Source organism: Salvelinus alpinus, chromosome 13 (assembly GCF_045679555.1).
Source record: "Salvelinus alpinus chromosome 13, SLU_Salpinus.1, whole genome shotgun sequence".
NCBI lineage: Eukaryota > Metazoa > Chordata > Actinopteri > Salmoniformes > Salmonidae > Salvelinus > Salvelinus alpinus.
Window position 1 is genome coordinate 36,410,049 of NC_092098.1, and position 22,929 is coordinate 36,432,977.

Sequence of the window (22,929 nt, forward strand, 5' to 3'; positions counted from 1 at the left end):
TCTTGCCTATGCCGCTCGGTCATCACTCATCCATATATTTATATGTATATATTCTTATTCCATCCCTTTAGATTTGTGTGTATTAGGTAGTCGTTGACGGAATTGTTAGAGTACTTGTTAGATATTACTGCACCGTCGGAACTAGAAGCACAAGCATTTTGCTACACTCGCATTAACTTCTGCTAACCATGTGTATGTGACCAATACAATTTGATTTGATTTTGAATAATATGATTAAATTCTATCTTTACATTATAAACCAAAGTCTATCAGAATTCCAGACATTCCAATAAATGTTATAGCCCTTTGTCTTCAAGAATAGGGCTTGGAAATATGGAAGTAGAGATTAGCCAAATTGTTTTACCTGAGCATGACCACAAAACTAAGGACTTATTAGCCCGCCCTACACTGTTATTTATGATTTTGTTGTCATGGAAAACTGACTGGGCTCATTGAATCGAGTTGAAAAATAAATGCTGCTCTCATATGGCATGCTTTGAGCACTACTGAAAAGTCCTATTTACAAGTGAAAAATGAATGCCATATGCTGCATTTGCTATAGGCCTATTATTGACCTTTTTTGTTGGTGACACTTTGATATCTTGACAATATGCAGCTGTTTAAAGGTCAAATCCACAGAAGAAACAATAACACAATGGACACCCTGCCTCTGTTTTGGTAAAAAGCTGTGGGATGGGCCTGAAGAAATGTAACCACTCTCAGATTAATAGACAGAGCAATGGATGCAAGGACTGACCATCCATGATATAAAAAATATTGTTTTAACCATGTCATGAGGCTGTGTTTGTTTACATTTACAGTGTTTACAAACATTGGAGTAAAACAAGTTTATATTTTGGGTTCTCATGGAGTGTGACAGTTGAACTAGAATCAATATACAGTATATATATCATTTATAAGTCCAAAAACGGATGTAGCAACTGGAGATTGCACCTTTTAAGTCTATCAAAAGTGTGCAAGTTTGAGCACGTGTCCATTGGCCTATGGATTTTGTTTAGCAGCATGAATTAGATTGAGCAATTAAAGCTCCACTTTTATTCCATAGTCTTGGATCCGCACTATGCAGCTATTGCAAGAGCGCATTCTTCACTGTATGTTCACAGGTTTCAAAAACAATGATTGATAGGCAGCTTAAACTTTTTGAATTCAACCATTATTGGGTTCAAATACACATTTAGATTTGTGAGCAGCCATCCACAACAACCAGTATCCGTAAGGTGCAAATAACTAAATGAGAGAGCAGCAGTGTGATTCACATCAATGCGCTATGTAGATACAGTGGAGCAAAAAAGTATTTAGTCAGCCACCAATTGTGCAAGTTCTCCCACTTAAAAAGATGAGGCCTGTAATTTTCATCATAGGTACACTTCAACTATGACAGACAAAATGAGAAAAAAAATCCAGAAAATCACATTGTAGGATTTTTTATGAATTTATTTGGAAATTATGGTGGAAAATAAGTATTTGGTCAATAACAAAAGTTTATCTCAATACTTTGTTATATACCCTTTGTTGGCAATGACAGAGATCAAACGTTTTCTGTAAGTCTTCACAAGGTTTTCACACACTGTTGCTGGTATTTTGGCCCATTCCTCCATGCAGATCTCCTCTAGAGCAGTGATGTTTTGGGGCTGTTGCTGGGCAACACAGACTTTCAACTCCCTCCAAAGATTTTCTATGGGGTTGAGATCTGGAGACTGGCTAGGCCACTCCAGGACTATGAAATGCTTCTTACGAAGCCACTCCTTCGTTGCCCGGGCGGTGTGTTTGGGATCATTGTCATGCTGAAAGACCCAGCCACGTTTCATCTTCAATGCCCTTGCTGATGGAAGGAGGTTTTCACTCAAAATCTCACGATACATGGCCCCATTCATTCTTTCCTTTACACGGATCAGTCGTCCTGGTCCCTTTGCAGAAAAACAGCCCCAAAGCATGATGTTTCCACCCCCATGCTTCACAGTAGGTATGGTGTTCTTTGGATGCAACTCAGCATTCTTTGTCCTCCAAACACAACGAGTTGAGTTTTTACCAAAAAGTTATATTTTGGTTTCATCTGACCATATGACATTCTCCCAATCTTCTTCTGGATCATCCAAATGCTCTCTAGCAAACTTCAGACGGGCCTGGACATGTACTGGCTTAAGCAGGGGGACACGTCTGGCACTGCAGGATTTGAGTCCCTGGCGGCGTAGTGTGTTACTGATGGTAGGCTTTGTTACTTTGGTCCCAGCTCTCTGCAGGTCATTCACTAGGTCCCCCCGTGTGGTTCTGGGATTTTTGCTCACCGTTCTTGTGATCATTTTGACCCCACGGGGTGAGATCTTGCGTGGAGCCCCAGATCGAGAGAGATTATCAGTGGTCTTGTATGTCTTCCATTTCCTAATAATTGCTCCCACAGTTGATTTCTTCAAACCAAGCTGCTTACCTATTGCAGATTCAGTCTTCCCAGCCTGGTGCAGGTCTACAATTTTGTTTCTGGTGTCCTTTGACAGCTCTTTGGTCTTGGCCATAGTGGAGTTTGGAGTGTGACTGTTTGAGGTTGTGGACAGGTGTCTTTTATACTGATAACAAGTTCAAACAGGTGCCATTAATACAGGTAACGAGTGGAGGACAGAGGAGCCTCTTAAAGAAGAAGTTACAGGTCTGTGAGAGCCAGAAATCTTGCTTGTTTGTAGGTGACCAAATACTTATTTTCCACCATAATTTGCAAATAAATAAATTAAAAATCCTACAATGTGATTTTCAGGATTTTTTTTTCTCATTTTGTCTGTCATAGTTGAAGTGTACCTATGATGAAAATTACAGGCCTCATCTTTTTAAGTGGGAGAACTTGCACAATTGGTGGCTGACTAAATACTTTTTTGCCCCACTGTATCAATAATAAGTTATATTCGTATCGCCATAGACTACACCACTGCTGTCATCCTGACCTCAAGCGTTTATTCAAGTTGGATAATCTTTGGATGCTGACAGCAGTCGCACCATTGGAAGACATAGTTTGGACTGTAACCTACAAAAGCCTATTCCTGCTATTTTCCAGTGATCCATCAAACACATTTGGTGTGTGATAGTGATCATTTGAATGTCATTGAGCAAACATCCTTTCTGAATTTAAATGTAATCCTCAAAGTAATCATCTAGTTTTTCAAAAGTATCTGTAATCTGAATACAATACTTTAGCTGGTAATGTAATGGATTACAGTTAACGTTTTTGTAATCCCTTACATGGACACGGGTCTCTGTCTATTTTATGCAAATAAGAATCTTACAAATTCTTATAAACGGACAGAGTGTTTGCATTGTTATAATTAAATTGGTTAACGAACATATAGGAAACAAATTCCTTCATCAATTGGTCCTTCGAGTCGGAGCTCAAAATCTACCTCTGCCGTCCCAGGAAACTGCTGAAAGCCGTGCACGGACGGATCTAAGATCCGTAAGACAAAGACCTGACCTCTGAGTTGAGGGTTAATTTCAGGCCAGGAGCGAACTGGTACACGACAGAGGTGGTGACGAGATCCAAAATACATTGCTTTTCCCAGTCTAAAGAAAAGGTCAGTAGTCTTTATTCTCGAATTTGGGGGGAATGATTTAAGATATCTTTGATTGGATGTTCTAAAAATGCTTAGAATTAATCAATGATGGGTGCTTAATTATTCTAAACAAATACACTAGGTTTCTACTTTGTAGTATAACCAAATTCGAAAGGAAGGAAGGCAGGTCCGAAAAGACCTGAGGTAATGTGCACTACCACAAATATAAATAACGGAAGGAAGGGATATTAAATAGGTGCTGTGAGATAGGATGGGGAGTTTGTGCAAATAGGATAACTTAAATGGTTAATTAACATGTGGTAAATTAGCCATAGATCCAATTCAAAAGACATACCTAAATAAAATCCTAAATTGTGAGGATATAAACTAGGTTTTGTGAGATAGGACGGTAATTCTACTCGAACGGTAATTCTATTCGAACAAATAACTCAAATGGTCAATTAACAAGAGTGAATTAACCATAGAGCTGTTTCAAAAGTCAATACTGAAATAAAGTCCAAAAAGGAGGAGAGGGAAGCCTAATATAGTGGTGTGAGATACGAGGTATTAATGTCAAAAGTCTGTCCATCATAAAGTGCTGCTCTACCTTCTCAACAGCACTATCAACAAGGCAGGTCCTACAAGCCCTAGTTTTATCACACCTGGACTACTGTTCAGTCGTGTGGTCAGGTTCCACAAAAAAAGGACTTGGGAAAATTGCAATTGGCTCAGAACAGGGCAGCACGGCTGGCCCTTGGATGTACACAGAGAGCTAATGTGAATAATATGCATGTCAATCTATCCTGGCTCAAAGAGATTGACTTCATCACTACTTGTATTTATGAGAGGTATTGACATGTTGAATGCACCAAGCTGTCTGTTTGAACTACTGGCACACAGCTCGGACACACATGCATACCCCACAAGACATGCCACAAGAGGTCTCTTCACAGTCCCCATGTCCAGAACAGACTATGGGAGGTGCACAGTACTACATAGAGCCATGACTACATGGAATTCTATTCCACATCAAGTAACTGATGCAAGCAGTAAAATTTTATTTAAAAAACAGATAAAAAAACACCTTATGGAACAGTGGGGACTGTGAAGCAACACAAACATAGGCACAGACACATGCATACACACACGCACACACACGATAACATACGCACTATACACACACGTACACATGGATTTTGTACTGTAGATATGTGGTAGTGGTGGAGTATGGGCCTAAGGGCACACAGTGTGTTGTGAAATCTGTGAATATATTGTAATGTTTTTAAATTGGTATAAACTGCCTTAATTTTGCTGGACCTCAGGAAGAGTAGCTTCTGCCATGTGGAAGTAACACCATCCTTGCACATGGCAGGTAGCCTAGTGGTTAGAGTTTTGGGCCAGTAACTGAAAGGTTGCTAGCTCAAATCCCCGAGCTGACAAGGTAAGAATCTGTTGTTCTGGTCCTGAACAAGGAGCAGTTCCTAGCCTGTCATTATAAATAAGAATTTGTTCTTAACTGACCTGCCTAGTTAAATAAAGGTAAAAATATATATACTGTGGGTCACTCCATAGTTCCTCATCAAGATTAATACCAAAATATTTTCCCCATCTAACTCAGGCAGTGGTAATCCTGACATAAGAGCATCATAAACATGGGAAATGGTCTTGATTAGTGGTTGGTCTACATGACAGAGTTGTTCAATAGGTGACATCTTAGGAAGGTTCTATTGGCCCTTCAGATTCACCCTAATAAAATGTCGTAGTTGAAGGTAACTAAGGAAGTCCTTGTTAGACAAGTGGTATTTCTCTTTCAGCTGTTCAACGGACATCAGCATTCCCTCCTCAAATCAATTGTTCCAGAAGAGTGATACCCTTATCAGACCATGGTCTAAAGTTACTATTCTGGAAAAACATAGGAATCAATCTATTGTTCCATAGAGGGGTTTTACGGAAAATAAATCCCTCTCATCTGAACAGCTCATGCAGTTTGCACCATGTCAGGACTGAATGTATAGTTAAAGGGTTGTCTGTGATAGTTCTTATAGATTTTATAGATGTCCCATTTGTATAACAAATCTGCCCCAGTTTCCTCATGTGCCTCAAACCATTCAATGTTCAACCATGAGGGGGAAGGACCATTGTCAAACCTCTGAACCAGAAATCTAGACTGCGCAGCCCAGTAATACATTCTCAAATTGGGGAGGTTTAGGCCCCCTTGACCAGTTTGTCCACACTAACCCTAGGAGTTTTGCCATGCCAGATAAACCGTCTGGTCAGCTTGTCGAGAGAGGAAAAGAATGCTGCGGGAACAGGGATAGGGAGACATTGAAACAATATAGAAATCTGGGCAGGACATTCATTTTAATAACATTAACTCTACCCAGTAGAGCGACAGGCAAGTCCATCCATTTACACAGGTCACCCTCTACCTTTTGCAACAAACCGGACAGATTGACTTTATAAAGGTTCTTCAGGTTACCATCCACCATTATGCCCAAATCTGTGAAGCCCATAGGCAACCATCTAAAAGGAAACTTATACTTGATGGTATGATGGTCAAAGACAGACAATGATAAGATCCCGCTTTTATCAAAATTGACCTTATATCAAGAGAAATAACTATAATGCTGTAATAGGTTCTGTAAGTGAGAGAGGGAATGTTCTGGGTTTATTAGAAATAAGATAAGGTCATCGGCAAAAAGTGATAATTTAGGAGTATGGGGGCCCACCTGAAAGCCATGTATGTCAGGGCACGTTCTAATGGCCTCAGCCAACGGTTTGATGACGAGGGCTAAGAGGTGGGGGCTAATATGGCAATGCGGTCTATTCCCCCTATAGAGAGGGAAAGAGGAGTAAGTAATCCCATTGGTAGGAATCCTAGCTTTAGGACATTTGTAGAGTGATTTTGTCAAGTTTACAAATACGGTGCCTTAATCAAACTTTTCCAAAACTTGAAAGAGATATGGCCAATCGACCCTATCAAAGGCCTTTTCAGTATCAAGGGAGACTGTGATACTAGGTAATTTATTTTTGTTAACAAGGTGAATTATATCAAAGAACCTTTTAAGATTATTGGAGGACAATCTATTAGTTATGAAGCTGGTCTGATCTGGGTTGGCCAGCAGAGGGAGCAATGACTCCAGTCTTTAAGATAGCATCGTGGTGACCAGTTTACAGTCTGTATTAAGGAGAGAGAGTGGTCTATAGGAGACGCACTTTAGCAGGTTTTCCCCTTTCTTGTGAATTACTGTAATCACAGCTTTTGAGAGAGACTCTGGAAAGCAGTTGTCCTCCCCAGCTTTTTTAAAGTACTTCCATAAGGTAGGGTACCAACAGCTCCTTTAAATTCTTTATAGAACTCTGGGGGGGGGGGGGGGGAGGCATCCTCCCCAGGAGATGTATTAAAAGGTAAAGATTTAATGGCCTCCAACAATTCAGGGACTGAGAACTGTTCACTCAGGCATTCTCTGTCCTCCTCTGACAGGCATGGGAGGTTGAGAGAGGAGAGAAAAGAGTCGATCTCTGATAGATCATCGCTTGATTGGGAAGTATAGAGGTCCTCATAGTATTTCTTAAAAGTATCATTCATTTCAGTAGGGTTGAAAGATATCTCATAAGTAAGAGTTTCCATAGCATTAAGTGTCCTCTTATTTTCCTCTGCTTTCAGTTGCCATGCCAATACTTTGTGTGCTTTCTCTCCAAGTTTGTAGTAACACTGTTTTGATCTAGTAATGGCCCTCTCAGCTTGATAGAAAGACTTACCTCTGGTAAGTTTTCTCTAGCTCAAAGATTTCAGACTCAAGGACATTCAGTTCAGCACCGTGTTTTCTCTTCAACTTTTTAATATAGGAAATGATTTCATGATTGAAAGCCTAATGATTCAGATAGGCTTTCAATGCATCTCAATGAATGAAACTGTCAGGAGCAGAGTATTTGTTTGTCAAAGTAAGTAGTAAAAGTAAAAATGCAGGTTGCTTCAGGAGAGTAGAATTTAGTCTCCGTCTGTATGCTCCATTTACCTTGGTAGGGATAATACCAGAGGAGAATGGTCACTAAACAATCTGGGGAGATAATCGGTATCTAACACTCTATGAAACAGTTGGGTTGATAACAAAAAGTTATCTATGTGTGTGTGTGTTGTGTGGGTGTGAATAAAAAGAATAGTCCCTATCCTGTGAGTGCATCTGTTTCCAGACGTCTAGTAAATTGTTATCCTTCATGAATGACAGGGTGAGCTTGGCGGCTTTGGTAAGAGGAGAGGGGTTATCAGAGAACCTATCAAGAACTGTATCTAAACAGCCAATAGCCATCCTGGTGGTGCTTGAGCAACCTGAAGGAAGATATTCTGAATAAACATACTGTATGGACATCGAAGTTAGGAGCATACATATTCAATACGGTCCAAGACTCCGAATACATATGCCCCTGCACCAACAAACAAACCTGCCTGAGGGATCAGATATGGTGTTGCTGAATAAAAAAAGGAGTTATGTCTATTTATCAAAATTGCAGTTCCTCTTGCATTGGAGTTCAAAGACAACGGAAAAGGTTTTCTAAAATTGATTAAACCATGAGAAACAAGATTCTCTGGTCTGATGAAACCAAGATTGAACTCTTTGGCCTGAATGCCAAGCATCACGTCTGGAGGAAACCTGGCACCATCCCTAAGGTGAGCATGGTGGTGGCAGCATCATGCTGTGGGGAGGTTTTCAGGGGCAGGGACTGGGAGACTAATCAGGATCGAGGGAAAGATGAATGGAGAAAGTACAGAGGGATCCTTAATGAAAACCTGCTCCAGAGCACTCAGGACCTCAGACTGGGGCGAAGGTTCACCTTCCAACAGAACAATGACCCTAAGCACACAGCCAAGACAACGCAGGAGTGGCTTTGGGACAAGTCTCTGAATGTCCTTGAGTGGCCCAGCTAGAGGCCGAGCCTGAACTTGATTGAACATCTCTGAAGAGACCTGAAAATAGCTGTGCAGCGACAGTCCGTTTTTTTTTTTTTTTTACCTGTTTTCGCTTAGTCGTTATGAGGTATTGTGTGTAGATTGTTGAGGGACATTTTTTAAATTCAATTTTAGAATAAGGCTGTAATGTTCCAAAACGTGGAAAATGTCAAGGGGTCTAAATACTTTCCAAATGCACTGTATGTGTCTCTTTAGGAAGGAATTGACATTAAACATAGAAGAAGAAAAAACATGAACCCCACACACCCTGATTGTCAGACTAAAATCACAATCCCCAACAATCATACATGAAAACACTTGTAGAGACACGTTGTTACTGGCTTTCCATTTTGCTCTTACTAGCTAACGTTTGGAATAAACTAAAACCAAAACCTACAAGCTCTCTATATTGAAAACAAATGTTGTGAATAGACCTTTATGGCTGAACATTTTACTGTCAACAATAAAGGCTGCTTGAGTCTCTTTTCAGGAGAAGAAGAGAAACATAAATGGGGGAAAAAGCAATGGGCCTAGGCCTACTAATTTTCTTGCCCAATGGATATTGTCAAAACCAAAACATACTCTCCTGTAAATGTAATAGAACTCACCACAGGAAAAATAACTGTTAGTTGAAAATGTCCAAATTATTTATAGCGGTAAACAGATCCAAATTCCAAATGTTGCCTTAGATTGTAAACTGTCATGGTCAAAACATATAGATTAAATGGTTGTAAAGATGGGGAGAGGTCTGTCTGTAATAAAGAGATGCTCTGCTTTGTTGACACCCCACTCCAAAAAGCAAATCCTGCAGAATCTAGTTTTGTCTTATCTTGGTTATTGTCCAGTCGTGTGGTCGAGTGCTGAAAGGAAAGACCTAGTTAAGCTGCAGCTGGCCCAGAACAGAGCTGCATGTCTTGCTCTTCGTTGTAATCAGAGGGCTGATATAAATAAGATTTTAGGAGAGACTGACTGCATCACTTCTTATTTTTGTAAGAAACATTAATTTGTTGAAAATCCCAAATTGTTTGTATAGTCAACTTACACACAGCTCTGACACACACTTACCCCACCAGACATGCCACCAAACCCCAGTATGTTTCTCTGTCCTGGAAACAGAGGAACCTGGTCAGGACGTCCCGTGGGGGCTCATCTGGTGTGGTTTTCGGGGTTAAGGTTCTGTGGGCACGTTCGATTTCCAATGGCTTTGTAAAGTTGGTTATGCCCAGAACATCAGGGATCCATTGAGTGAAGAAAAGAGAGGGATCACGGCCCTCGCTGTCCTCCTTCAATCCCAACACACGCTTATTGCTACATCTGCTCTGGTTCTCCATCTGGTCCAACTTGTTTGTGAGATAGGCATTGTCTTTCTGCAGCTGTTTGATAACCTGGTCATGTCAGGTGATGGTATATCCAACCGTGCTAAATCACAAGTCAGCCTCAGTTGTTCTCAAAAGGAGGGCATTCAGGGAGGATTTCAGGCCGTCAATGGAAGAATGTTCAACCAATTTCTTGTCAATTTCTTTGTTACCATCTTGAATCTCCTAGAGGAGAGTAGCAAGCATGCCAGAAGACTCCGAAGAGGCTGCTGAGAGGAACAGTGAGGCACTGCCATCTGAGTTATCAGGGCTAATGCTAATCTTGCTAGCTGTGGAGTTATTATTATTTTGGGATTCAACTATGTTTGGTCAACCTTCTTGCCTCTCAAGTGCTTTTAAAGTCAGAGCAATTCTTCAACCAATGTGAGATTTTAGCTAGCTAGATAAGCTAGCTATGAATAATTCCCTGCTACCTTTAGATTCCAGCTCAGCACCGGAGTCAGCGGTCACATACAGATACTACTTTACATCTTAATACTCTTCTGGCTACCTTGTGAAGCACCGGCTTGCAGTGTCTTTCTAACAGATGACACAGGGGCTAGATTTGCACTCCCAGCACATAATGCACCTGCACTGGGAGTGCAATTCTAGCCCCTGTGTCTTCTCTCACTGGCGTGATGTATGACACAAAAATAGAGGTCCTTGGTCACACACACCAGCAGTGTGGGTTTGGCCTTCAAAAGAACAATGCATATGCGTAAAAATACCTTGTCCCTACTGTAAAATATGGTGGTGGATCTTTGATGTTAAGGGCCTATTTTGCTTCCACTGGTCCTGGGACCCTTGTTAAGGTCAACAACATAATAAACTTTACAAAGTACCAGGACATTTAAGCCAAAAACCTGGTTGCCTCTGCCAAGGAAGCTGAAACTTGGCCGCAAGTGACTCTTCCCACGAGACAATAACCCCAAGCACACATCAAAATCCACAAAGAAATGGTTAATTGACCACAAAATGTACATTTTGCTATGGTCATCTCAGTCTCCCAATTGAAAACAAGTGGTTTGAATTGAAGAGGATAGAAAGGATATCAAGGATCTAGAAAGATTCTGCATGAATTGTCTTAAGATCCCTCCCAATTTGTTCTTCAATCTCATAAAACATTTTAGAAAAAGGCTGTGTTGTTATCATCGCACGGGGAGGGTGCTGGAGTATTGAAAACCAGGGATACAATATATCTCTTTCTCTGAGCAATTGCATTAGTATAAATTATTTGAGCGTACAATATAGCTTAGTATTTGTATTAGTTATTCATTTTGCTCATCTTTATCAAGGGAGCCAATAATTCTGGACCCTGTGTATATTTCATGACGCCAAAACCCAGGAAGGTAGGTGGATGGTAGCCGGCTAAACGGCTACCCCTGCCAAACTGGCCAATCCAGCTGCTACCCCAGCCAACCTAGCAGCTACTCCAGCCAACGTGTCCAATACAGCAGCTACCCCGGCCAATCAAGTGGCTAACCTGGCCAACCCGGCCAATCCAGCGGCTACCTAGGCACCAGCTTAACCAAACTCCCTCAGTGACATGAGACAACAATACATCCAAGAAACACCCGCATCAAACCAATCCCCCAAGACACAAACTTTGTCTTCTCAGTTGCCTTTCTTTATGAGGAGAAAAACCGAGGTGAAATCAGTCAGTTCAGCACCACTTTAATTTAGAAAATAAAAACAAATGGCATTGGCAAAATTATTGGAACCACAGAGCTAGTACTTGCTTGCATAGCCTTTGGCCCCACCCTCTAGATCTTTTCCCGATTTCAATCATGTCTTTAGGAGGCAATATAACTAGCTTGGTTATAATTTGTGATGAGTGAGTGTGTTGCAGAAATAAATAGGCATATGCTAAACATTTTTGTTGTTTTTTTCAAGGGGGGGTGCCCTTTTTTCATTTTAAGCACCTGCCCCCTGAAACGTCTGTGCAAGGGCCTGTTAAAATGAATTAATAATGTTGTGAAACAGAACGATGTGACATGTGGACTTAGTACAAGAAGAGAGTTACTGTCATGTTTTGTCATTGATCATCATGTCTTGTCCCTGTGCTTCCCTCTGCTGGTCTTATTAGGTTCTTTCCCTCTTTCTATCCCTCTCTCTCCCCCTCCCTCTCTCCCTCTCTCGCTCTCTCTCTCTATCGTTCCGTTCCTGCTCCCAGCTGTTTCTCATTCTTCTAACCACCTCATTTACTCTTTCACACCTGTCCCCTATTTTGCCCTCTGATTAGAGTCCCTATTTCTCGCTCTGTTTTCCGCTTCTGTCCTTGTCGGATTCTTGTTTGATGTTTGCTGTTCTGTGTCCTTGTTCCGCCCTGTCGTGTTTTTGCCTTCTTCAGATGCTGCGTGTGAGCAGGTGTCGATGTCAGCTACGGCCTGTGCCTTCCTGAAGCGACCTGCAGTCTGTGGTCGCGTCTCCAGTCGTTCCTCTCTACTGACGAGAGGATTTCAGTTTCCTGTTTTGGATTTTCCTATGATAATATCCAGGAGTATCATTTTTGTGTAAGACTGGATTAAAGACTCTGTTTCTCTTAAGTCGCTTTTGGGTCCTCATTCACCAGCATAACAGAAGAATCCGACCAAGAATGGACCCAGCGACTACGGATTCTCGCAACACTGCCGTCGAGTTCCAGGGAGCAATGCTCGGCAGACACGAGCAGGAATTGTTTGCTGCTCGTCATGCCGTTGAGACCCTGGCCGCTCAGGTCTCCGATCTCTCAGGACAGTTTCAGAGTCTTCGTCTCGTGCCACCAGCTACTTCCTGGTCTTCCGAGTCTCCGGAACCTAGGGTTAATAACCCACCATGTTACTCTGGGCAGCCCACTGAGTGTCGCTCCTTTCTCATCCAGTGTGATATTGTGTTCTCTCTCCAGCCCAACACATACTCAAGAGAGAGAGCTCGGATCGCTTACGTCATATCACTCCTTACTGGTCGGGCTCGGGAGTGGGGCACAGCTATCTGGGAGGCAAGGGCTGAGTGTTCTAACGTTTATCAGAACTTTAAAGAGGAGATGATACGGGTTTTTGATCGTTCAGTTTTTGGGAAGGAGGCTTCCAGGGCCCTGGCTTCCCTATGTCAAGGTGATCGATCCATAACGGATTACTCTATAGAGTTTCGCACTCTTGCTGCATCCAGTGACTGGAACGAGCCGGCGTTGCTCGCTCGTTTTCTGGAGGGACTCCACGCTGAGGTTAAGGATGAGATTCTCTCCCGGGAGGTTCCTTCCAGCGTGGACTCTTTGATTGCACTCGCCATCCGCATAGAACGACGGGTAGATCTTCGTCACCGAGCTCGTGGAAGAGAGCTCGCGTTAACGGTGTTTCCCCTCTCCGCATCTCAACCATCTCCTCCCACCGGCTCAGAGACTGAGCCCATGCAGCTGGGAGGTATTCGCATCTCGACTAAGGAGAGGGAACGGAGAATCACCAACCGCCTTTGCCTCTATTGCGGTTCTGCTGGACATTTTGTCATGTCATGTCCAGTAAAAGCCAGAGCTCACCAGTAAGCGGAGGGCTACTGGTGAGCGCTACTACTCAGGTCTCTCCATCAAGATCCTGTACTACCTTGTCGGTCCATCTACGCTGGACCGGTTCGGCTGCTTCCTGCAGTGCCTTGATAGACTCAGGGGCTGAGGGTTGTTTTATGGACGAAGCATGGGCTCGGAAACATGACATTCCTCTCAGACAGTTAGGGAAGCCCACGCCCATGTTCGCCTTAGATGGTAGTCTTCTCCCCAGTATCAGATGTGAGACACTACCTTTAACCCTCACAGTATCTGGTAACCACAGTGAGACCATTTCCTTTTTGATTTTTCGTTCACCTTTTACACCTGTTGTTTTGGGTCATCCCTGGCTAGTATGTCATAATCCTTCTATTAATTGGTCTAGTAATTCTATCCTATCCTGGAACGTTTCTTGTCATGTGAAGTGTTTAATGTCTGCTATCCCTCCTGTTTCTTCTGTCCCCTCTACTCAGGAGGAACCTGGTGATTTGACAGGAGTGCCGGAGGAATATCATGATCTGCGCACGGTCTTCAGTCGGTCCAGAGCCAACTCTCTTCCTCCTCACCGGTCGTATGATTGTTGTATTGATCTCCTTCCGGGGACCACTCCTCCTCGGGGTAGACTATACTCTCTGTCGGCTCCCGAACGTAAGGCTCTCGAGGATTATCTGTCTGTTTCTCTCGACGCCGGTACCGTGGTGCCTTCTTCCTCTCCCGCCGGAGCGGGGGTTTTTTTTGTTAAGAAGAAGGACGGTACTCTGCGCCCCTGCGTGGATTATCGAGGGCTGAATGACATAACGGTTAAGAATCGTTATCCGCTTCCCCTTATGTCGTCAGCCTTCGAGATTCTGCAGGGAGCCAGGTTCTTTACTAAGTTGGACCTTCGTAACGCTTACCATCTCGTGCGCATCAGAGAGGGGGACGAGTGGAAAACGGCGTTTAACACTCCGTTAGGGCATTTTGAATACCGGGTTCTGCCGTTCGGTCTCGCTAATGCTCCAGCTGTCTTTCAGGCATTAGTTAATGATGTACTGAGAGACATGCTGAACATCTTTGTTTTCGTTTACCTTGACGATATCCTGATTTTTTCACCGTCACTCGAGATTCATGTTCAGCACGTTCGACGTGTACTCCAGCGCCTTTTAGAGAATTGTCTCTACGTGAAGGCTGAGAAGTGCGCCTTTCATGTCTCCTCTGTCACATTTCTCGGTTCTGTGATTTCCGCTGAAGGCATTCAGATGGATCCCGCTAAGGTCCAGGCTGTCAGCGATTGGCCCGTTCCTAAGTCACGTGTCGAGTTGCAGCGCTTTCTCGGTTTCGCTAATTTCTATCGGCGTTTCATTCGTAATTTCGGTCAAGTGGCTGCCCCTCTCACAGCTCTGACTTCTGTCAAGACTTGCTTTAAGTGGTCCGGTTCCGCCCAGGGAGCTTTTGATCTCCTCAAGAAGCGTTTTACATCCGCTCCTATCCTTGTTACTCCTGACGTCACTAAACAATTCATTGTCGAGGTTGACGCTTCAGAGGTGGGCGTGGGAGCCATTCTGTCCCAGCGCTTCCATTCTGACGATAAGGTTCATCCTTGCGCTTACTTTTCTCATCGCCTGTCGCCATCGGAACGCAACTATGATGTGGGTAACCGCGAACTGCTCGCCATCCGCTTAGCCATAGGCGAATGGCGACAGTGGTTGGAGGGGGCGACCGTCCCTTTTGTCGTTTGGACTGACCATAAGAACCTTGAGTACATCCGTTCTGCCAAACGACTTAATGCACGTCAAGCTCGTTGGGCGTTGTTTTTCGCTCGTTTCGAGTTCGTGATTTCCTATCGCCCGGGAAATAAGAACACCAAGCCTGATGCCTTATCCCGTCTCTTTAGTTCTTCTGTGGCTTCTACCGACCCCGAGGGGATTCTCCCTGAAGGGCGTGTTGTCGGGTTGACTGTCTGGGGAATTGAGAGACAGGTAAAGCAAGCACTCACTCACACTGCGTCGCCGCGCGCTTGTCCTAGTAACCTTCTGTTCGTTCCTGTCTCTACTCGTCTGGCTGTTCTTCAGTGGGCTCACTCTGCCAAGTTAGCTGGCCACCCCGGCGTTCGGGGTACGCTTGCTTCTATTCGCCAGCGGTTTTGGTGGCCTACTCAGGAGCGTGACACGCGCCGTTTCGTGGCTGCTTGTTCAGACTGCGCGCAGACTAAGTCAGGTAACTCTCCTCCTGCCGGTCGTCTCAGACCGCTTCCCATTCCTTCTCGACCATGGTCTCACATCGCCTTAGACTTTATTACCGGTCTGCCTTCGTCTGCGGGGAAGACTGTGATTCTTACGGTTATCGATAGGTTCTCTAAGGCGGCACATTTCATTCCCCTCGCTAAGCTTCCTTCCGCTAAGGAGACGGCACAAATCATCATTGAGAATGTGTTCAGAATTCATGGCCTCCCGTTAGACGCCGTTTCAGACAGAGGCCCGCAATTCACGTCACAGTTTTGGAGGGAGTTCTGTCGTTTGATTGGTGCTTCCGTCAGTCTCTCTTCCGGGTTTCATCCCCAGTCTAACGGTCAAGCAGAAAGGGCCAATCAGTCGATTGGTCGCATATTACGCAGCCTTTCGTTTCGAAACCCTGCGTCTTGGGCAGAACAGCTCCCCTGGGCTGAGTACGCTCACAACTCGCTTCCTTCGTCTGCTACCGGGCTATCTCCGTTTCAGAGTAGTCTTGGGTACCAGCCTCCTCTGTTCTCGTCCCAGCTCGCCGAGTCCAGCGTTCCCTCCGCTCAGGCTTTTGTCCAACGTTGTGAGCGCACCTGGAGGAGGGTCAGGTCTGCACTTTGCCGTTACAGGGCGCAGACTGTGAGAGCCGCCAATAAACGTAGGATTAAGAGTCCTAGGTATTGTCGCGGTCAGAGAGTGTGGCTTTCCACTCGTAACCTTCCCCTTACGACAGCTTCTCGCAAGTTGACTCCGCGGTTCATTGGTCCGTTCCGTGTCTCTCAGGTCGTCAATCCTGTCGCTGTGCGACTGCTTCTTCCGCGACATCTTCGTCGCGTCCACCCTGTCTTCCATGTCTCCTGTGTCAAGCCTTTTCTTCGCGCCCCCGTTCGTCTTCCCTCCCCCCCCCCCCGTCCTTGTCGAGGGCGCACCTATTTACAAGGTACGGAAGATCATGGACATGCGTTCTCGGGGACGTGGTCACCAGTACTTAGTGGATTGGGAGGGTTACGGTCCTGAGGAGAGGAGTTGGGTTCCATCTGGGGACGTGCTGGACCGTTCGTTGATTGATGATTTCCTTCGTTGCCGCCAGGGTTCCTCCTCGAGTGCGCCAGGAGGCGCTCGGTGAGTGGGGGGGTACTGTCATGTTTTGTCATTGATCATCATGTCTTGTCCCTGTGCTTCCCTCTGCTGGTCTTATTAGGTTCTTTCCCTCTTTCTATCCCTCTCTCTCCCCCTCCCTCTCTCCCTCTCTCGCTCTCTCTCTCTATCGTTCCGTTCCTGCTCCCAGCTGTTTCTCATTCTTCTAACCACCTCATTTACTCTTTCACACCTGTCCCCTATTTTGCCCTCTGATTAGAGTCCCTATTTCTCGCTCTGTTTTCCGCTTCTGTCCTTGTCGGATTCTTGTTTGATGTTTGCTGTTCTGTGTCCTTGTTCCGCCCTGTCGTGTTTTTGCCTTCTTCAGATGCTGCGTGTGAGCAGGTGTCGATGTCAGCTACGGCCTGTGCCTTCCTGAAGCGACCTGCAGTCTGTGGTCGCGTCTCCAGTCGTTCCTCTCTACTGACGAGAGGATTTCAGTTTCCTGTTTTGGATTTTCCTATGATAATATCCAGGAGTATCATTGTTTGTTTAAGACTGGATTAAAGACTCTGTTTCTCTTAAGTCGCTTTTGGGTCCTCATTCACCAGCATAACAGTTACTATACAGCACACAATCCCTCCAGTGAGTGTTTATAATGCAGTTTATCAGGTCTCTCTGACTTGAATGTCTGGTTTTCTGCATGGGTGGAATTAAGGTCAAAATAGGTCATAAGTCAACTGAGGTATCTTTTTCTCAGAATTAAATAGCGTGGTCATGAAAATAGAGTTTTTATCATGGAGCTGCTTTATTAGACATGTAGACGTTATTGGTGTCCTATATGCTATTAAAATCACAAATGTGTGGTGAGGAAAGTCTTGTCCATCTTGCTGTAGGTCTATTGTCTGTCAGTCTCATTTACTGTACCTATGATGTTTAAATTAATGCTCAATAAATCATTTAACTAATGGTCTCCACATACTGTACTTTCTTTATGCAAGGTCCCCCTCACAACTCTCAAGTTTTGTAGGACAATAGCAATGTCAAGAATCACATGAAACTGAAGGAATCAATGGGGTCTGGTCTGTGGCCGTTTCATCACTTCACTTCCTTCTTGACGAGTGTCACTTAGGCCTATCTCGACCCAAAAATATTTTCAACATGCAAACATTAAATACAAGATATCTGCATGTTTGAATAAATTTAATTTTCATATCAATTTGCTTTGGAAATCATAAAACACAAATATATATTTCCTTTTTATGTCCCAATCGTTTTTTGTTTATTTTACACTAGTGTCTGTGAACTACCTTCGTCTGTTGACAAGTTAGCCCACCAAAAGAAACAGCGAAGGAAGGGTAGAAAGAAGGAACACATTCAACAGGTGATGTTGTTATTATAAACTGGGCGATTCAAGCCCTGAATGTTGATTGCCTGACAGCCATGGTATATCAGACCGTATACCACAAAACATTTATTTTTACTGCTCTAATTACATTGGTGACCAGTTAATAATAGCAATTAGGCCCAAGGAGGTGTGGTATATAGCCAATATATTATGGCTAAGGCCTGTGTCCAGGCACTCCGCGTTGCGTCGTGCTTAAGAACATCCCTTGGCCTTGGTATCTTGGCCATATACCACACCTCCTCGGGCCTTATTGCTTAAACAGACACCATGATTGAGACATGGTCGTGCCCTTTTGTTCTCTTCTGCCTTTATCTGCCTAGACTAAGTAAAGGTCCGTTTTTAAAATAATACTATTGTCACGAATCCCGCCGAAGACGGTGCCTCTTCCTGTTCGGGCGGCGCTCGGCGGTCATCGTCGCCGGCCTACTAGCTGCCACCAATCCCCTTTTCTGTTTCATTTAGTGTGGTCTGATTAGTGCACCTGTTTCTTGTTTGGGTTTTGGGCTATTTAAACCCGGTAGGCCTGCCGGCTTTTGTGCGGGCTTGTTTTTTCTGTTATTGGTGTGTGTATATTTTGGTGGATTTTATTTCCCGAACCGTTTCGTCCTGTTTGTTTTGGACTGGGTCTTTTAGCGCCCGTGTGTGTGGCATTTACCGACACACTGTTGTTTTGGGAATAAATTATCCACGTATCAAACTACCCTGCTCTCTGCGCCTGACTCCTCCACCCACTACTTCTAGAAGTGCTGACAACTATGCTATTTTATACCCTTCAGGTTGACAAGCATTGGTAGATCATTAAAGTAAATTAATATAGATTTCTCCCTAACATAAGATATAAGCAAAACTGATTATTTACTGTACTGTCTGAAATTCTCAGTAAAGCTTGTTATGGATGGTAATGTTTAGGCTATTTCTTACCAAAATGTGACAGAACTTATTGAAATGTAATATTTTGGTCAGCAAGATACCATGTTGACTGTATATCAACCTGCACATATCAGAGCTAGAATTGGAGCCTCTGTAACTTTACACTGCCAATTCAACTACACTGGAAAAGGACCTGAAGCTATGTTTAAGAAATTCAGCACCAACCAGGATGGATGTCAATGGAACTGAAGATATCATCTGTGCAGATGCTGTTTCAGCAAAATATTTGTTAGTCTGTACAAACTCCCTGTTACGTCCGTCGTTAGAAGGAGACCAAGGCGCAGCGTGGTAAGCATGCATCTTTCTTTATTAAGATGACCACCAACAAAAGCATAAACGCCCGTAGCGTTCTGCAGGCTACACAGTAACTGTCCAAAAACAAGATCCCACAAACTAAGGTGGAAAACAGGCTGCCTAAGTATGATCCCCAATCAGAGACAACGATAGACAGCTGCCTCTGATTGGGAACCATACCAGGCCGACAAAGAAATAGAACACATAGATTTGCCCTGACCTAACCACCCTGACCTAACCAAATAGAGAATAAAAATGCTCTCTAAGGTATTAGTAGTTAAAAATATATATTTTTTAGTAGGAATTGTGAAAAACTGAGTTGAAAAGTATTTGGCTAAGGTGTATGTAAACTTCCGACTTCAACTGTATTGTGGCGAAATCCTGCAAGGAGCCTTCACCGTGCGCTGCCACTTTAAGAGCGCATCAGCAGTAAGGAAGGAGGAAATAAAGACAGCTCTTTCAGCTCTCTGGTGAGGAGCTCTTGGTTGGCGCGACAGGTTGATTGTGTGTGTGTGTGTGTGTGTGTGTGTGTGTGTGTGTGTGTGTGTGTGTGTGTGTGTGTGTGTGTGTGTGTGTGTGTGTGTGTGTGTGTGTGTGTGTGTGTGTGTGTGTGTGTGTGTGTGTGTGTGTGTGTGTGTGTGTGATGCTGCAGATGTCCTTGTTTATTTTCAGCATGTGTAGTTTATAAAGTATTTAACTCAATCATCGGTGTGACCGCTCTAGGTCGTGGTTGTTATCGTTTGGGACCGCACCGATTATGGATCGCATGGATTAGTAGCAACATTGTTGCGAAGCTTTGACATACAAACCATCAGACAGTACACCGGCAAGCCTGAAGACCACAGCTAAGCTCTCTCTTGTTCTTGTTCTCTTTCTCTCTTTCTCTTCCCTCTATCGTTCCAGTGCTTTACCCTGCAACAGGCTTTCTATTTTTCAAATGCACTTCCCTTTGATGTTCATTAGAGCTGGACTATGAATGCCCTGCCAGAAGTATTTGGGTTGACATTTTAGTTAAAAGGGAGGTTGCTTGCAAGTTGTTATTTGAACTGTATTGAGGTGGGGTGTACTAATGACATGTGGCCGAGAAGATTGTGGACATTTTTAAGGCCTTTGTTGAGTGTATGAACACCCCCCACATTCATACCCTCTGCACTCCTCCACTGGAAGACAATACAGATTATTGCAAATCCTCTGACTGGGTTCTTTCTTGTAAATTGTTTCTATGAAGTTGCTGTTCAATTGCTCTGCCATTATTATTATTATTATTGTATGAGGTTTTCTTGGTGGTGTTACCCCTGTGCTGTGATGTGGGTTTTATAGGGTGTGTATTCTCTTTTCTCTCCACTGGCTATCTGGTAAACAGGCTACACTCTAGGCAGTCTCTTCTGCTGATGTGTGTGGGTCTGGTAGTGGTACTCTCTCTATTCTACTCTTTTCCTTTCGGCATAGTTAATACCTGCCTGGAGCCCGAACAAAATATTTATCTTTACCCCTCTCTAATAAATACCGCTACAGTATATTATGTGTCTGTAACACATTTTAATACAGACACATATTACACAAGTGCTTCTGAAATTATTATTGAAACAAAAACCCTGATGTCTGAGAGTCGAGAGAAACCTTATCTTTTTCATTTTATTTATCTCTCTCTCTCTCTTGCCAGGCCATCCACCCGCTCTGTGCGCCAGTAGTACATGCAATCAGCTAACTAATTTCTACAAGGTGTGGGGGGTGGTCTTTGCCTGGAAAGAGTGTAGCCTGTTTACCAGATAGCCAGTGGAGATAAAAGAGAATACACACCCTATAAAACCCACAATCAAATGTTGACCGCATTATCTTCCAAGGAAATTCTCTTCGATTATAATCACAGCCGTATATATTCCCCCCCAAGCAGACACATCGATGGCCCTGAACAAACTTTATTTGACTCTATGTAAACTGGAAACCACATATCCTGAGGCTGCATTCATTGTAGCTGGGGATTTTAACTTCTTGCTGCATGGATCCCTTTAGCGGGATCATTTTCGTAAACAACCGCTGAATTACAGAGCGCCAAATTCAAAAGAAATACTAAAAATATGTATAATCATGAAATCACAAGTGAAATATACCAAAACACAGCTTAGCTTGTTGTTAATCCACCTATAGTGTCAGATTTTGAAAATATGCTTTACAGCGAAAGCAATCCAAGCATTTGTGAGTTTATCAATCACTAGAAAAAAGAGTAAGAACAGCTAGCCTCAAATTAGCTTGGTCACAAAAATCAGAAAAGCAATAAAATTAATCGCTTACCTTTGATAATCCTCGGATGTTTGCACTCACGAGACTCCCAGTTACACAATAAATGTTATTTTTGTTCGATAAAGATTAGTTTTATAACCAAAAACTGCCATTTGGTTTGCGCATTATGTTCAGAAAACCACAGGCTCGTTCCGGTCCTGAAAGGCAGACGAAAATTCCAAAAGGTATCCGTAATGTTCATAGAAACATGTCAAACGTTTTTTATAATCAATCCTCAGGTTGTTTTTAACATACATAATCGATAATATTTCAACCGGACGGTAACCTATTCACTACTACAGAGAAAGAAAATGTCGAGCTACATCTCTCGTGCGCAGGAACTAATCAAAGGACACCTGACGTGTTTTGAAAAATCTCGCTCAATTTTCAAAATAAAAGCTTGAAACTATGTCTAAAGCCTGGTCACAGCCTGAGGAAGCCATTAGAAATGAATCTGGTTGATACCCCTTTAAATGGAGGAGGGGCAGGCAACGGAACAGGGATTTTTCCAAATAAAAGGCACTTCCGGGTTGGATTTCCTCAGGTTTCCTCAGGTTTTCGCCTGCAAAATCAGTTCTGTTATACTTAAAGACAATATTTTGACAGTTTTGGAAACTTTGGAGTGTTTTCTATCCTAATCTGTAAATTATATGCATATTCTACGATCTGGACCTGAGAAATAGTCTGTTTACCTTGGGAACGTTATTTTTCCAAACATAAAAATTCTGCCCCCTAGCTGAAAGAAGTTAACAAGGCTAATCTGAAAACAAGACTCCCTAAATTCTATCAGCATATCGATTGCGCAACCAGGGCTGGTAAAACCCTGGATCATTGTTATTCTAACTTCCGCGACGCATATAAGGCCCTCCCCCGCACTCCTTTCGGAAAAGCTGACCACGACTCCATTTTGTTGCTTCCAGCCTACAGACAGAAACTTAAACAAGAAGCTCCCGCGCTCAGGTCTGTTCAACGCTGGTCCGACCAATCTGATTCCACGCTTCAAGACTGCTTCGATCACGTGGGTTGGGATATGTTCCGCATTGCGTCCAACAACAACATTGACGAATACGCTGATTCGGTGAGCGAGTTCATTAGGAAGTGCATCGGCGATGTCGTACCCACAGCAACTATTAAAACATTCCCAAACCAGAAACCGCGGAACTGAAGCGCAAACCACTGCTTTTAACCAGGGCAAGGTGACCGGAAACATGACCGAATACAAACAGTGTAGCTATTCCCTCCAAGGCAATCAAACAAGCTAAGCGTCAGTATAGAGACAAAGTAGAGTTGCAATTCAACGACTCAGACACAAGAGGTATGTGGCAGGGTCTACAGTCAATCACGAACTACAAAAAGAAAACCAGCCCCGTC